We start from the raw sequence: 15,975 nt of genomic DNA on the forward strand, positions 1-15,975 counted from the left end.
GATTCTCTAGCTGCACTTTGCGAATCTGTAGAAACCTAAATACAAGCCATGTGTATCTATCACTAGGACGCTGACCAATATGATGAAAGTAAAAAGGGGGCTGGTCCACATTGCTCGGTTTTTTGTGGCCTTTCTCCTCCACCCAGTTTGCTAAGAGAAGGAGCAAGACGCTTTTCAGGGGTCCTCCCGGGGATCTGGGAGGCCCAGGCTGGGAACCCCAAAGGCAGTAAGTCGCCTCTTGAATTCCAAAGTCAGGGTTTGTCGTGGAAAACAACACCAGCCAAGTCCAGAGGACTATCCATCCTCTCCCACACCCTGGGCACTTGAAAGGAGAAAAAGACTAAAGGGTTGGCATCCCGAGGGGTTGCAGCCTCGCGGTCTCTTCCCCTTCCTCCTCCTCCCTCCGCCCCCTAAGTCCCTCTGACTGAGTAAATGAACAAAAGAAACAAAAATTGCTGAAAGCAAGAGTTTAGAGGAAGCGATGTCCACTCGTGCTGTTCGCTGCCCTGAACCTGGATAAGAGTCTCTGTTAGGCGCAGCCCCAAGCCCTGCGTTTGCCGCTGGTCCTGTGCTGGCCGTCCCGGCAGGGGCGAGGGGCGCGGACCCCCACCAGCACCCTCCGCCCGCAACCCCGCGCGCTGCAGGACGTCGCCCGTTTAAGGGGCGGGGCGCGGCTCCACGTGCTTTCTGCTGAGTGACTGAACTACATAAACAGAGGCCGGGAAAGGGGGCGGGGAAGGAGGGAGAGAACAGGCTTTGACCGATAGTAACCCCTGCGCTCAGCGCAGCGGAATCTATAAAAGGAACTAGTCGCGGCAAAACCCCGGTAATTCTGAGGAAGAGTGAGTGCGGCCGGGGCCGGAGGAGCGGCGCCGACACCTCTCTCCGCGGGCGCAGGTGGGCAGAACAGGGGGCGCCGCGTGACCAGCGTCGCCACAGCCCATTTCTCGCGGCGCTTTGCTCCCTTTCCCCCACTTCTTTCCCAGAAGGGTTTTTCAAGGGGTGGGGGAAAGAGCCGGAAACAAAAAGTGGAAAACAGGTAAGGGGCTCTCCAGAAACTTGGGCTGGGGTTATTGTTTTGTTTCAGGGCCGAGGAGACTTTGAGAAGCGCTGGGTTTCGGGGACTTTAGTCCGAACCCCCCCACGTCCCCACCTCCTGCAGCGCAAATGGGGGGGCGTAAAGGGGGGGGGGACGTCCTAGGACGAGCTCTGGCGACCTAAAGACGCGGCGCCGCTGTGCTCAGGGTTCGCCCGGCGGTGGAGCCCGGGGAGCATCTTTGGGCGCGGAGACCCGAGCGCAGTACCTGGGGCGCAGTGGAATCGGGGGCTCCTGGTGGTGCTGGGGGCGCTGCAGCCGGAGTGGGGAGAGTGGCAGGTCTGGCACTGAGCTCTTCCCTTTGTTTGGAAGCGCCTGAGCCGGCTGGAATCCTCTCTGGCTGCGGGTCGGCCGGCGCCCACCCGGACAAATGCTAGTCCTCAGTCTCCACTCCGTTCTTGCTAGTTGGACTCTGGTCTGAGGATCGGTCCCCTGTGCCCCCGGACTGGAGCGGCGCGTTCTTGTTCTCCAAGAACGCGACTAGGAGGTGCACCAAACCGGGTCCATAGCGCTAGTGCTCATTTGAGGCCTCGGGGGCTTTGTTTGGGTCCTTTCTACGCTCTCCGTACGCTCCCCGGAGCTGGTTTCCTGACGCAGCTGGGGCGACGAGAGTTCTGTTTCTTTAAAAAACGTTAGACTTAGAAGGAGGGCCTGAGGAAACCTGGAGCTGAGGTGCCCATTCCCCTGTCCCCCATCTTCCTGCCCTTTGCTGCTTGTCTCTTGGGGCAGCCTCAGGCCGGGCACGGATGGGGAAGCTGGGGCGAGATGGTGTAGCGGAATGACCGAGAGTAACCCCGGCGGGCGGTGCAGAGCTCGCAGCTCCGCTGGCGGGCTGCGCTCCGCGTGGGGGGAGGGATGGCTAGGCGCCGGCTACGGGTGGCCACGGGGGAACTGATCCACAGCGCCTCCTGGCCGGGTGGCCTGGGAATCGGCTCCTTGGCCGGAGTGAGGCCGGGCTGTACGAGGCGTTGTCGCTCGAGGGTTCCTGACCGACTTGCAGTGAAGACGGGTGTTTGCATACTGGGAGGAAACCTGGGGAACAGGCGAAAGAAAGCGCGTCTGGTTCTGTTTTGTTACAATGGTTCCCAACTCCCAGAGCGTTGCTAAATGGAAGGTTCTTGGGGCGTGGGCCAGTGCCAGGGTTGTGTGTAGGTGCCTCTTTTTCAACACTTATCAAAAAGAAGGGAATAAACAAGATAAAAGAAAATAAGGAGACAGAAAGAAAAAGGGAGAGAGAAAGAAATGCAGCACTACAAAAGCGATACCATCAGCTTTTAAAACCAACACTTTTCAGTGACACAACAAACTGAACGAGTAGTATATACATTAATATAATAGAGGACAAATTTGATATTTAAAAAAATTCTTTGGTGATGAAAATCAGCAAGTCACTTTCTAAGGCCCGGTCCCCACCTCCCCACAAAGAACACCTCACAAAATTTTGCAAGTTCAAAAGCAGAGTTTTACTGGTTCTTTTAACAATAGTTTGGGACCCAAACCCAAGTTTTGATCTGCTTTTCAGACAAAATTTAAATCCCAACTAAAAAAGTACTTAGTTTCTCATTTCCCCTTTTATTAATATTTCAGCCCATCTTCCTCATACCTACCACAAATTAACGGAGGCTTTCTTTTGTTCATATCGTTCTCTTGAGGCATTTCTCCCAAATGCAAGAAGGTGTGAAAGCATGGAGAAGTTTCCAGAGTAGAACCTCTTCTGATGGTATAATAATTTTCAAGTACAAAGTTTTCATTGTCAGCTTGTTCCCCAAGTGCTCCTTTTATAGGAGCTTTAATGCTTTATGCATTAATTTATGATAGAGTTTTGGGAAAACACTGGATACACAGAACACATTAGTATTTACTCGAGAAAAAGCAGTAGAATCAGAGTGACCAGGCTTCGATGACCACAGTTTATTTAAGGGGTAAGAATTTCTACTGTACTCAGAGTAATTCATTAGCCGCCTTGCAGGGACCAGCCTAGTGTTCAGAATGACATATCTGATTGTGAAGGGAATACCTGTGATATGTGTCTCCCCTCCAGATGAGCATTTGAAATCTCAACCCTCAGTTTACATCTAAATAGAGGCCTGTAAGGGACCCTGGACACCTTTTGACTTAGGGCATATTTACAGTTCATGTGAGACAGTGTAAGACAGTAGCTTAGGATTGGAAAAGGGTGATTAAGGATTGGTTGTTTTCAACCTCTGCTCTAGGAAACCTTAATGCTTACGTTATTAAAAATGAATGAAACCGAATGAAACTCAGCAACACAGCTTTTTATTATCTTCTGTAGTATTTACCTTATATGGAGAGAAGTTGGAATATTTTTCCATCAAAAATTTTTTTAGGGGATCTTCCTTCCCATAAACCAAGTTGTTTATACTGTATTCAGAGTGATTGTAAATATCTTTGCTATTTTAATTTTTAGCTCCTAAGATAAATGGACATTATCTTAGACTCCTTAATTATGAACTTTTTTTAGAATCTAGAAAACACAAATAGATGTGTGATTTTTACATTTCTAAAATACTCTCGAATCCAAATACATTTTTATTTACTATCTGGATGTTAAAGGAATAATGAAAGTATAATGCTCCTTACGGTCAATTACCTCAGTATCAAATTTTAAAGATCTTGCTGAAAATTTGTTTTAATTTAACTATTCTGGGAGAGGGGCTACACTGAAACTGAAACCTTCTTCATATTTGCATGTGGAAATAATCATAAGTGCCAAAGTTATTGCAATATTTATTTAATAGACACTGTTAAATAGCACCGGGTGCCAAGTACTGATACAAATGTTTTTCAAATACTATTTTAATTTTTACAACAAATCCACTTATTATCCCTATTTTGCAGACTGAGAAACAGAGAGGGTAACTAACATGTCCCCAGCCACACAGCTTGCAAGTGACAGAGCTAAGTTTTGAACCCAGCCAGTGAGCCCCAGATTTCTTTGACTCCCACACTAAGCAGTGAGGTGGTACAATTTCAGTTGCCATGGGCAGAGCACTTTGTGAGGATGCTCGCTGAGTTCCGGTATATTCATCTGCTCTATCTAGTCTTTATCAGAATCTGCAGCCTGTGTTGTATTTCCCTTGTTGCTATGAGTGGGCCAGCCAAGTTCTTTTCAGCTTGTTGGGACCTTGGTTGTGTAGGGATTGCAACACCATGGAAAGGATAGACAATAAAATTTGCTCAACTCTAATTCTTTACTTGGTTTAAAATGAAAACTTTACTCTCGTTTTAGTCAAGTATTTGTGAGTAGGTCTACGATGATCTCGAAATCTTTTCCTGTGTGATGCATAGAAAATGGATAGACAGAGGATTTGGCTGTAAAAGGATAAGGAACAAAAGAAAAAGGGAAGGGATTTCCCTGTGGCCCACTGGCTAAAACTCCTAGCTCCCAATGCAGGCGGCCCGGGTTTGATCCCCTGTCAGGGAACTAGATCCCATATGCCACAATTAAAGATCCCACATGCTGCAACTAAGACCTGGCACAGCCAAATAAATAAATAAATAAATAAATAAAAGGAGAGAAAAAGGGAAGAGAACTATTAGTTAGCTGTCAGTCTTAATTTTGGTGAATTTTTAAAATTGTTTATTGTACAATATGACCTCTGCTTGTTTTACCCCTAATTATGTCTTGGACCTTCTGAAATAAACCGTTTTTCTGTTACTGCCATTACAGTCTAGGAATCAAATTTAGCCTTTTCTTAAGGCATCTTTCTCTGAAAGTATATACAGTTTCAAAGTCAGCTTAATACAAGTGAAATAGGATGGGAAACTCTTTTTCTTATTAAATTGGTGTGGCACCTTAGAAATAAACTCTTAGGAAAGATTTCTTCTTGATAAAAAGTTACATTATTGTTGATTTACCTTATGCTGGGTGTTGTTTCAAGCGTTTCACACGTAATAATTTAGTTCATTCTCATGAGAACCACATGAGGTGGGTTCTGTTATTATCTTCATTTTACAGATGGGGAAACTGAAGTATAGACAGGGTAAGTAGCCTGATCATGGAGTTTGTAAGTTAGTAGTGGAGCTGAGGCTGCATCCCAGGCAGTCTGGTTTCCATGAATTTACTAATAGCAGGGTAAGGGCTTCATTAAAATATCAAAGTTTTGACAAATGAAATACTAGCAAAAGGCAAAAAATGAGTCTCACTTTTCGTTTGGATATTTCCGACCGCAAATAGTTCCCTGGGTAGGTAACCAGCATAGGTGTTGTTAAAGACGCACATTTTGGAAATATCTGAAGCCAGAGGAAGGAAATCTCACATGTGAAATTGCTTTCAGGTAGAGCCTTTGGTTGTTCTGCATTCTGTTGAGACGATAGGCTGTATTAAAGCAAAGATCATTTACTCTGAGGAGCATCAGACTTGGTTCCTAAAACAAAGGAAAATTTGAAATCCTGTCTTTTTCCATTTTGAAAATCTACTCTAAGACCTGATTTAAATGCCATCCTTCTCATAAGCTCTCCTGAATTCACACCTTCCTGCCAACACAGTTAAAATTAATTATCCCCTTCTTTTTTGCTCCCATAGGATTGGATCACAGCACTATTCATGTCATGGGTTTAATTGTGTTTTTGTTGTTGTTGTTATAGTTCACATTTATTTGTCTTCTTCTTGAGTGTATGCTTCTCCAGGAGGGCTTTGATTCATTCTCCTAGTCCTTAATTCACCCTCCTTGATATGGAAGGGGATTCAATAAATGCTGACTTAAACAAGTCAGAGAGAATGGGGAACTAATGTTCGTTTTCTATATTCTAAAGATGAATTAAAATGTTGGGATAATCACAGAAAAGCTAGGAGTTCATTCTTTCCTTAGTGGAGTAAAGTGGAATGAGCCTGATGAAACATGGGACAGCAAAACTGTGGATTATTTTGCTTCAAGAGTAAGTAATAAAACAGTTTCTTGTGAGTTTTTGAAAAAGCATGAACGGAAATTGGAAGTAAATATAATTTGTGATGAAAAATGTGTCATTAATGAACTATTTAAATGGACAGCATGTTCGAAACTACAGAAAACAGTATTGCAAATGCCTAAGGTCTCTCAAAAGGTGAGCCCTATTGATAAAGAAATGAAGAAAGGACGACCAAATGGTATGAAGGTTCTATGCTCCTTCAAGCATCCTACCAACAGCTGGTTAATAAATATTCCTTTTGAAGAGTTAAAACCTGGACAACTTGAAAAGGCTGAAATACTTTATGTTTCAAAATGTGGGACATTTTATGTGAAGTTATCTAAAACTAAAAAGATTTTATCAGATTTAACAGTATTAATTACTAAAGAAGTAAAAAAAACCTCTTTTTTATCAATGGAAAATATTGAAAAAGGCTTAGAATGCTTGGTAAAATCTAAAAAAACTTTGAAGTGGTATTGATCCAAAGTAGAAAAAAGTGTGTTGATGAGAAAGTGCTTGTTTTTTTAGTAGATCATAGTAGGTATGAAATAGTGCCTTTATGTAATACCAAGGTGCTTACTAAGGAAATCAGAAATATTCCAAGACAAGCTGTGCCTTGTAAATGGATTTGGTTTGAAAATTTTAGGAACATGCCATTTGAGTCCATTGTGTGTTTAGTTGCTCATTTGGAAATAAAGATTCTTTTTCTGAAAAAACAAAAAACATTTTATAAAATGTTTTAAACTCATGGAGTCTAGAAATAGAATTATATGAGGAAAAATTCTAGTTAAGTTTAGGTTTATGGCAGACTGAGAAATATTAGTATGTACCTAGGCCAGTTTACTTGTTGTAGAACAAACAATTCTGACTCCATTCAGCTTCATTTCTCTTCTTGAGGCAGCTGTGATTTGAGAAAGTGCTGTAGTCTGTGACATTTCACATTAAACTACTTCTATTTGCACATTAATTTATTTTTTAAAAATAAGAATGAGATAATTCACTAAGTAGTTTAGAATTTAATTACTTAAAAATAGCATTTAGTTTAAAAAAAACCCAAAATAACCTTTTATGTATAGGATCTTTTCTTTTATTCTTTTTTGTGTGTGTGTGTATTTGTTTAGAACTGCAACATTTTCTATGCCAAATCCAACTTCCAAGAAGCATTTGGAAGTCAGAACATTTTATTTGGCTAGTCTTGAAGTCAAGATGTTTTATGATAACTGGTGTTTAGTCCGGGACACTTCCTAGGAAGAATTTTGTATATAAAAAACTAATCAGGGGCTTCCCTGGTGGCGCAGTGGTTGAGAGTCCGCCTGCCGATCCAGGGGACACGGGTTCGTGCCCCGGTCTGGGAAGATCCCACATGCCGCGGAGCGGCTGGGCCCGTGAGCCATGGCCGCTGAGCCTGTGTGTCCGGAGCCTGTGCTCCGCAACGGGAGAGGCCACAACAGTGAGAGGCCCGCCTACCGCCAAAAAAAAAAAACAAACAAAAAAAACTAATCAGTGGCTATCAATTATTGGGAGAGGATTTTTGACTACATAGAGAATATGATGAAAGCTGTGATTCTCTCCAAAGAAAAAATATACACAGGCATGTACACTCCAAATTTTACATATAATTACATACAATTTGACGTAATTATATTCCACATGTAGTTTGAGAAACAGACTAAGGAGTCATGTGACCCTGGGCAAGTCATTTTACTTTTCTGAGATATAGTTTCTTGGTTGATGAGATGAAAGAGGCTGAGTACATGACTTTTAAAGAGCCATTCAAGCTTTTACGTCCTCTAACTCTATGTCTGTAGTCAGGAAGAAGGATGATTCTTTGATTGGAGCTGCCCAGAGAAATGTCCTGAGGGACAGGCTCAGCATTAGTGTAGCAGATCGTGTGGGTTTTGAGAGGTGGAATGGAAATACCCAGGGGAATGCATAAAGAGCATTTTTGTTTGTTTTGTTCTGTTTCTGGTTTTTTTTTTTTTTTTATGAGTGTTTTGATGAGAGTGATGATGGAAGAAAAGAAGATGGTGGGAGGAGAGGAAGGTAGAAGCCTGAGGATGTTGGAATTGCCTATTTACTCTGCATTAGGTGGATGAAGACTTGAATCATGGAACCAAAAGGGGAGTTTCATCCAAAATGCAAGGGAGGGAGGGGTTGGTTGATCTCAATAAATTTCAGTGGAACAAACATGATGTAGTGAGACACAGTGAGACATTTGTCTCATTTCTGACTCAGCATCTGGAGAATCTCTCTGAAACAAAATGTTCATTTGGACTCTCCATTCTGGACATCTCCATTTTGAGTATAGGTTTTGCTTCTTATATTGCAGTCTTGTTAAGCCAATACATGATAGGAAAAAAAAAGCTGACTTTTAAGACTCATTCATCCTCCAAGAAAGGATGAGAATTGGACTAACCTTATGAAAATATTTCTAAATATCTCAGAAGACTTTCACTGGGGGTAGATGGGCAAGACACAAAGTTTTCTAAAGCATTGCTCTGAATTAGTTGTTTCATAGATCATAGTAGATTAGGACTAGAAGGAAGAAAAAGGGGAAGAAAAAGAAGCAAGAGTTTTCAGGATCGGGGCAGGCATGGGAGGAGGGAAGGAACTGCTAAGAAGTTGTTTGGGTTTCATATCCCTATTTACACTTGCTTTGCAAAATTTCTGTGGGATGCCAGGTTGGGAATAGTTTTTGCCAAGAGTCAAGCCAAGCTTGTTTTCTTGAAGAAGCAAGTCCCCAAGGGGATGACAGCTTGAATTCAGTTGGATCTGGTATTTAGATGATCCAAGTTTGACATAAAAGGTAGCATTGATGGAAGCAGCAGCTTTCCTTGGAAAGGCAGAGAGAATGTAAAGGCCCAGACTGATGGCTTTATTTATTTTTTTTTAAATCTCTCTATCTCTCTATCTATCTATCTCTATTTATTTATTTTGGCTGCGCCAGGTCTTAGTTGTGGCATGTGGGATCTTTTAGTTGCAGCATGCACGCGGGATCTGCAGAGTCTTACCAGCTGGACCACCAAGGAAGTCCCACAGACTGATGGCTTTAGATTGAACTGTAGACTCTTCTCCACTCCCAGATGCAGGGTCTTGGGATGGAAGTGGCAGTTTACCTTAGCTGGGGTGAGGTGTGATCTCCGGTACTGGACGAAGGAAGGAAGAGGACGACATAATATTTTAAAAATGTGTGCGTGTGTGTATCTGTCTATGGCTAATGTACAAAAAATACCGTTAAACTGAAATTCATTTATTCAGCAAATATTTTTCAAACACCATGTAAATACTAGGTGCCGAACAAATGTCAAAAGACTTTAAGGACCTGCCACCATGATGATCTTTAGCTTGGCATTCAAGGTTCTTTGACGTAAGCCTAACCATTTTGACAGCTTTGTCCTGGACTTTAAGAGGCATCCACTGCTCTGGATTTTCTCACCAGTGATGAGCATGTAGTCTGACTCCGTAACTATCTGTTAACTGACTCTCCCTCTATGGGTTTTCCTCTTTTCTCTGATTTCTACTTTAAGAACCCCTTCCTGCTATTTTTTGGCTTCTCATCGTTCTGGAATATCACAGCCATGCTTCGTGGTCGGCTTTTGTTTGCACTGTACCCTCTACTCTGATTCCTCACTGACGGAAATTTTGCCCCTCGACCGTGGGTAGATGAGCTCGGCGTGGGCTAGGCCTTGCCCCGCATTACCATATTTTCTCCTCACTGGATCCTGCGGTAGGCAGCGTGTAAGCCCCTCAAATTATTTCAATGGACTCACACTTTTGTAATCATCAATACATATATTTTTTAAAGTTAACTTTATATTGGTTCTCTAAATTGAAAACTGATATCAGCTGTCTCAAATAAAAGGTAATTTTTAAAATAATTAGAATGAAAGCAAATTATTTCTTAAACAGTCTGTCTATAAAATAAACTTGCTTTCTAAAGGCACTGACTCTGAGACTTGCTCTCACTTTGTTAAAAAAGGGAAATTAAGCACGTGTTAAAGAGACATTGAAGAGAAGATCAAACAGAAACTTTCTCCTTAATGTAATAGTTTTTACAAAGGCTAAAGAAGTGCTGAAAAGAGTGTTTTCTCATTGTGTGATTGAGTGTTTAATACTGTGCCTGTCCATCCCTTAAAACCCTCTACGTGGAATTTAAGTACTGCTTAAATTCATCTCGTGTAGCTTTCCTGCATTTGGGGAAATATTGAGGTTGCCCCATTTTTCACATGGTGCACCTGATACAGAGACTAGTTAAATAATTTGTTCCTGGTTCACATGCTTCGATCATGGCAGAGCCGGGGGTTCAAACTCGTGTCTGAAACCCAAGCTCCAGGCAGTTTTCTTAGACTCAGAAGATCTTCTACTCCACTCTATTTATCATAAAAGCTTGTTTTCTATTCTGTGGCTCAGAGTGGTAGAATGTCTTACCTAAATTGACTCCCCAGCAGTCAGTAACTGGAACTTAAAATCTTAGCTTCTTGCCTCTTTAATCCAGGCTTCTCACTACTGTACCAGAATTTAGGGTAGTATTTACAGTGTCCTTTTAGGAGAGAAAAAAGAAATTGGGTCTATAAGTCTGTCCTTTCAGCTTACAATGGGCACTGAATCTTTGAATATTGAACTGACCTCATTTATTCTGTCTGTTGGTCCAATTTGAATCTTAATATGTTTTTCAACTGGATTTTTTTTTCTTACTCTCTTAAATAAACATTGCTCTTTGCTTGTAATTTCCTTCTGATTTCCTTTCAAATCAGAAGGAAACCTCCACAGAAGTCCTAAAGGTTGAGTCTTTCCTGGGGACCGTTTCCTTTATGTAAAAGTACACAAACCCTATGCTAATTTTGGCCATTTAGGATTAATTGTGATTAAAGGCAGTTTATCAGGTCTTTTTTCTTTATTTTTAACTTTAATGATTGTGTTAATTATAGTAAGGACCTTGAGTTCAAGGTAAAGAAAGCCTTTGGTCAAGTGGTGTTTATTCAGTTGTCAGTCCTGTTGCCGGATTTGCAAATTTAGTGGAATTAGTGCCATTTTCCAGTTTCCAACTCCAATCGCGTTTCACATGATCACAGTGTGGCTTTCTCCTTGGCTGTCTGACGCTAGGTTCCAGTGGCCTCCATTGAGTGGAGTGGATATGCCCCTGGAGGCTGCAGAGACCAGCAAGGCACTCTGTCCTCAGGTGGAGCTCCACTGGGGACTCTGTGCTCACCTGATGTAGACACTTAGCACACGGTCGCTTGGGAAATGAGAGTGTGTGCATTTTTAAATGCCAGTGTCAACCGCAGTTGAAAAAAGAGGCTAGCAAGAGTTCCACTCAATAGTTTAGTTTCATCTTTCCTTAAGCACTTTTTTATCTGGCACGTAAAATATTTGATTTGTGCAGATCTTAATGACAGTAGCACTTTCTAGAAGGAATACTCAAAATTATGATAATATTGGAATAATAGAGATCATTTTCCTCTGGGAGCATCCTCCCAGACCTCAAATAATGGAGTTCATGTTGCCATTATTTGTTTTTAAGAGGCTAACATCCTTCATTTTTTGTTTGTCAGAATCACAGGTAGGTAAGTTTAAACTTGTGATCTTTTTCCTCTTTAATTCAGTGAGGCAGCCAGCAAAGTGGTGTGTTTTGGTTGTTATAGAGAAGGAGTTCATTTATGAAGCTGGAAGGGCGGGGCTTAGACCCTGTACCTCTGTGCCTGCCGTGGAGTCCTGACTACATCCTCACCTACCTGGTCAGCTGGTCCCCGCTGGGCTGCAGGGACAGAGGCATCTCGGACACATGACCTGTGCCTGCACTGTCTCAAGAGCTGGCTGGCTGGTGAAAGAGGAGGTTCTGGAGAAGTTTGCTGGGTTTGGTCACATACTCTACGAGCTAGAACTGGAAAAGAGCCTGGAGATAAGATAACTTGTTTTGGCAAGAGTAAAAGGAATAAAGTGTTGAGGTGGAAAAATTATATCCAGGTGTTGATATGCTTCATTGAGTGAGTTCTTGACTTGAGCCTCTGGGTTTAGAGTTCAAGGCACCTGAACAATGCTGACAGTCCTGTATTAGTGGCTGAGCCCCTAGGGGAGGTATTCTTGTTAGCTGGCATGTTTACTTGTTTGCTGCCATGTTTACAGGGGTTCTAGCGCCTCAGTCTGGCAAATTACAGATTCTCCTTTGCTCACATGAAGTCCATGAAAATGAATGTCCTTCCCAACAAATTAGAGTGGCTTTGGGGAAAACCAAACTAAATGTACTCCTATTTAACCTGTGTTTCTTTGAACACAGCTGGAAATTTTGTCATGGTTTTGGGCTACCTGAACCTGTATTTCAATGACATTTCTGACATATTAACATGGTGAGCCTGATTTAACTAATTTTTCTCATCCCTGAGGTCTGACTTCAGAGGCTTTCAAATTCCACACGTGTTTCCGAGCACCAAGTGGTCCTGGGCTCTGGGCTCAGTGTGGCAGAGGATGGTAAGATGTTGAGACACCGTAGCTTGCTGCACATGGCTTGCAGTTTAGCAGGGACCACCTGAGAAGTTGGTACACTGGAGGACGTGGTAGGGAGAGCTGAAGAGATGGAGGAATTAGAAGGCCCAGATTGCAAATAGGTAATTGACCTAGAGGCTGGAGGAAGTGGGCTGGAGAAGAAAACTGTGCTGGGTGCTAAAGATGTGGAGGACGGCGGCCTGCATGGAACAGAGGAGCTGACTGCCCCCAGAGTGGGAGAATAGTGTAACTGGGTGGTGGGGTCCCCAAACAGGGGTTTATGGTACAACAATGGCAGAAGTGGCATGAGGATACCAGCGTAACCCTTTCACATCTCCCACTGAGCTGGGCACTGCAGAGAGTTCCAGTGTGTTCTGGAAAAGCCCTTGGGGGAAATCATGCCGTCTGTGGACAAAGAAGGGAGAAGAGAGATTCCTTTAATAAACTGCCCGTTTTGTGCCCCGTCCTTGATGAATGCTTTACCCTGTGAAGTCAGCAGCACTCATCATTGTCAATAGCTGCCGTTTGCTGGATACTTGCTTTGTTCCAGGAACTGGCTAAATATTTTATATACATTATTTGTTCTATTTAATGGAGAGGATACAGGGACTCAGAATCCCTAGGGTCCCAGAGCAGGTGAGGAGCAGAGTCAGGATTCAAAACCTGCTTTCTCTGACTCCAAAACCTCCCTTCTGTCTACCGGGCCAGTTAATTCAAGAAAATAAGACTTAAGGACATCTGGGGAAGTTTGCTGCACAGCGGCATTGGCCTGCAGGAAGTAGAAGGCGGTGAAGGGATTTGGGTTTGTCTGTCCCCAAGTCCTTTGAGCACTGTTATGGGAGATTGGGACTGACATATATATACTAATATGTATAAAATAGATATAACTAATAAGAACCTGCTGTATAAAAAAATAAATAAAATCAAATTCAAAAATTCAAAAAAAAAAAAACTTTTTAGCCTGGGAGAAGGTTGAACATCTGAAGATGTTGACCCTTCCAAGATGTAAACCAAACAAAGTGGTTGTTTTGTTGATACAGTCACGAAGCCTTTTATCATAAAATTCTCTTGGAAAATCCTCCTCTGACAACAGGGAATATTATCTCGTCAAGTTTTTCCGCAAATAAAGGATTGCTCGTGGAGGTGGGCTTGCTTGTGTTTCTGTATCACTCAGGGTGTTTGTGACTTTGACAGTTCCTTCCCTGCAGGGCCCTCTTGCTTTGGCATTATGATTATGGTTGAGAAAATTTTTTTTTCTATGACATGTAATGTTGACAGGTATTTCATTTCTAGGAGAAAGGTTCATTTTTCCTATATGCTACACATCCCCAACCAGGGAAAAAGCAAATAGTTGTATTGATTGCTGAAGTCTTCCTTTGAAGGTTGCTCTGTATTTGTTTAGTGGAAATCAGCAGGGGAAGAAGGGTTATCTCTAACATTTTGTCAGAATTCCTCCATAATTCTACAACAATGAAACAAGAACTTGGGGACAGGACAGATTTGCTTTCAGAAACCCTGGATCTTGTCAGTTTTAGAAGTCCTGAGATGGTTTAGCTGGTAACAACTGGACTGTTGAGAGTGATAAATAGGATCTTTGGTTGTCCAAATATCAGTGACATGATAGAAATAGATTTACCCTTTTTGAATCTCCTTTAAAATAGAATTGTTGACAGCATGAGGAATTATGCTTCTCAAAGGCTCGTTACAGATTTGTACAGTATTCATGTATCTCTTCTAGCTGTACGTTTTTATGTATTCATGTCATAACTCTCATTTTGAAAATTAGCTATTAGCAAATACTTTTGTCCAGGAAATTGAATATCTATTTCAGGGTGAAACAAGAATGTGCAGTTATCTATAAACTTATTGTTACTAATAATCAAGTAAGTATGATACATTTGGTACTTAAAAAAATATCCCCTTGAGTTACAGATTGTTAGAATTGATAAAATTCATTGGATCTGTATTTTTTAAACAGGTATTGTGATAGCAGAGCCTATTCTAGAATGACAGGAATCTTCGAGAGTGATAGAATGGCTTCCTTTTATCCTTGACTTTTATCTTGGAGGATTTCTTACATCTTTCTTTCTCCTTAAATTTGAGTATTAAAATGTTATGGTTTAAGTAGGAACGCAGTTTCAGGGGTCACTGAGTACCAGCCCACGGCCTTTCTGCAGGCCTTTAAGGGTCTAGTGGCAACTAAAGACAGTTTCACTGAGTTTGTGGGTCTGCAATATGGTTGGGGAATGTGAGGGGGTAGAATTTCAGGATTAGCATGAACGACCTTACAGGTAGAGAGCTCACTGGCAACTGGAGACCAGGAAAGAAACTGAGGCAGTCAAATTAACTTCAGCCTTAATAAAACTGATGGCTCAGCCTGGGAGAGATCACGGGGTGACTCCACGGGGCGACTCCCCTCCTTCCACCATGGCAGCCGTGTCCTGTCTTCAGTCACGGGTGCGATGAGCCTGTTCTAGCCTGGTTTTCTGACTGTCAGTAACTTCACTAGCCTTTTCCCTGAGTGGCTACTGATCCAGAGACATATACTCAGAGAGGCAATTAAAGAACAGACCTTTTCCAAGCAAGCATGCTCTGGTGGGCTTACAGGTTTCATAGCTTCATTCTTCAGGACCCTCTACATCTCTCTGGAGATGAGATGCAGCAACACCTGTGATCCTTGCATTTACATCAGCATCTCATGAAGAGGCCATTCGTTGAGCTTTACCACCAACATGTTTACTACAATTCATATGTGATATAGTTAAATCCTACCGTAAGTCCACCTCCTGCTTTTGTTAACGGCTAGTTATGTATTGAGATAAGACATCTAGAAACAGTTTTGTCAGGAGAGATGCTGATCGCTGTTGTCACAGATTTCAACTTCTTTCTCACTTCTGGTGACTATGGGGAAATTTGTCTAACGAAGAACACACACACAAATTTGTCTATTTATCTATCTACTTATTTATTTGTTTAAAATTTAGAGAAATAGCTGTCATAAAACCACTGGCTTTGGAAGACGAAAATTAGTTGCTGACTGCATATTTGCGGTGTATGAACTCTTTGGGTAGAACTGATAGGAAAAATGTGTTCAGAAGAAGAAGCAGAATTGTAGGAGGAATATAGCAGTGGGAAAGTGGGAACAGTTGTTGACAAGTTATTTCTTGAGAAACCTGGGGGCCAGCTCTAACTCTAGGGGGTGAGTCTGGGCAGGCCACTTGCTTTCGGGGGCCTTGGCTTCTCTATAAGATTGGGGTGTGGTGGAAGCGGGTCTCCAAAGCCACAGTGAACTCTTTCTATCAGCTGGGGGTTGGCCTTGCACAAGGTTGTCCTCTTCTGCCTTGTGGAGCCGACTTCTCTGCTCCAGTGAGAAACGGCAGCTGTGTGGTCCCCACTGGAGACCGTCCTCTCCTGGAGCAAGCAGGCTAGAGGGTTGGCTCCCACCCTTTGACAAAACCTCAGTCTCATGTGCTCACAGTGTTCTTGCAGGA

The 15,975-nt window shown here is 42.5% G+C and overlaps 1 protein-coding gene across 3 annotated transcripts in view; it reads left to right on the forward strand.

Moving 5' to 3' along the window:
• The first annotated feature begins 795 nt into the window (after positions 1-795).
• The window catches only part of ABCA1 (ATP binding cassette subfamily A member 1), a 137,044-nt gene continuing 121,864 nt past the window's right edge, over positions 796-15,975 (forward strand). For 2 of the 3 annotated variants that reach the window (XM_082842122.1, XM_082842124.1), the window contains exon 1: positions 822-1,039. The gene's annotated coding sequence lies outside the window, so the exon portion shown is untranslated. Of the gene's footprint in view, positions 1,040-15,975 lie in introns of all 3 variants that reach the window. The other variant, XM_082842123.1, reaches the window with a different exon arrangement.

Source organism: Leucopleurus acutus (genome assembly GCF_964270905.1).
Source record: "Leucopleurus acutus genome assembly, chromosome: 7".
Classification (NCBI taxonomy): domain Eukaryota; kingdom Metazoa; phylum Chordata; class Mammalia; order Artiodactyla; family Delphinidae; genus Leucopleurus; species Leucopleurus acutus.